The following is a 1,588-nucleotide window of genomic DNA, read 5'->3' as shown; positions in this document are numbered from 1 at the left end:
ATTGTCCAGTCATATGGTCTATAGTTTGATCTCCACTCTGATTATTGTCCAGTCATATGGTCTATAGTTTGATCTCCACTCTGATTATTGTCCAGTCATATGGTCTATAGTTTGATCTCCACTCTGATTATTGTCCAGTCATATGGTCTTTAGTTTGATCTCCACTCTGATTATTGTCCAGTCATATGGTCTATAGTTTGATCTCCACTCTGATTATTGTCCAGTCATATGGTCTATAGTTTGATCTCCACTCTGATTATTGTCCAGTTATATGGTCTTTAGTTTGATCTCCACTCTGATTATTGTCCAGTCATATGGTCTATAGTTTGATCTCCACTCTGATTATTGTCCAGTCATATGGTCAGGTGCTGCAAAAGAAGGGCCTAGAAAACCTGCAGCTGGTCCAGAACAGAGCAGCTCTTCACTGTAACCAGAGAGCTAATATCAATACTATGCATGCCAGTCTCTCTCTCGCCTGGCTAAAAGAAGAGAAGACTGATGACATCACTTCCTGGTTTTTATAAGAAACAGTGTGTTGGAAATTGTTTGCATAATCAACTTACACACAGCACTGATACACACACTTACCCCACCAGACATGACACCAGGGGTCTTTTCAGTCCCCAAATCAACAGATCAACAACAATGTGTTGTCATTATGGGGTATTGTGATGTCATTATGGGTTATTGTGATGTCATTATGGGGTACTGTGATGTCATTGTGGGGTACTGTGATGTCATTGTGGGGTATTGTGATGTCATTATGGGGTATTGTGATGTCATTGTGGGGTATTGTGTGTAGATGGGTGAGAATGTATTTTAATTGAATCCACCTTAAATTCAGGGTGTAACAAAAACATGTGGAATCAGTCAACTATAGTCATTTTCTATACCACAATATCTATAGTCAGTTACAGGAGATTTCTATACCACAATATCTATAGTCAGTTACAGGAGATTTCTATATCACAATATCTATAGTCAGTTACAGGAGATTTCTATATCACAATATCTATAGTCAGTTACAGGATATTTCTATATCACAATATCTATAGTCAGTTACAGGATATTTCTATATCACAATATCTATAGTCAGTTACAGGAGATTTCTATACCACAATATCTATAGTCAGTTACAGGAGATTTCTATATCACAATATCTATAGTCAGTTACAGGAGATTTCTATATCACAATATCTATAGAGACATGCTTTATCATACACAGAGCAGTCTCTATAGCAACAACAGATATTCATGAGGCTGGAATAGAAAGAATTAGGTTGAATTCATGATTTTAATTTCCATGGACCCCGACCTCAGTGATGAGCATCAATTAATGAGCCAACGTTCCAAACGGCAGACAAATGTGTCCATTAAAGGATGTCTTTGACCAGGCAGTCGGTTCTACAGAATCTAACTCTCAGACAAATGTGTTCATTAAAGGATGTCTTTGACCAGGCAGTCGGTTCTACAGAATCTAACTCTCAGACAAATGTGTTCATTAAAGGATGTCTTTGACCAGGGAGTCGGTTCTACAGAATCTAACTCTCAGACAAATGTGTTCATTAAAGGATGTCTTTGACCAGGG

At 37.8% G+C, this 1,588-nt stretch overlaps 1 protein-coding gene across 1 annotated transcript in view; it reads right to left on the bottom strand.

Annotated features, from left to right (window-relative positions):
- Positions 1-512: 512 nt before the first annotated feature.
- The window catches only part of LOC124027361 (regulator of G-protein signaling 12-like), a 40,112-nt gene continuing 39,036 nt past the window's right edge, over positions 513-1,588 (bottom strand). Inside the window, exon 12 of the mRNA XM_046339809.1 lies at positions 513-1,588. This exon is cut by the window's right edge and continues 662 nt beyond it. The gene's annotated coding sequence lies outside the window, so the exon portion shown is untranslated.

This window comes from Oncorhynchus gorbuscha, unplaced genomic scaffold, assembly GCF_021184085.1.
Source record: "Oncorhynchus gorbuscha isolate QuinsamMale2020 ecotype Even-year unplaced genomic scaffold, OgorEven_v1.0 Un_scaffold_3139, whole genome shotgun sequence".
Lineage (NCBI taxonomy): Eukaryota > Metazoa > Chordata > Actinopteri > Salmoniformes > Salmonidae > Oncorhynchus > Oncorhynchus gorbuscha.
Note: the sequence above shows the minus strand (reverse complement) of the source record. Positions and strands in the feature narration are given on the sequence as shown.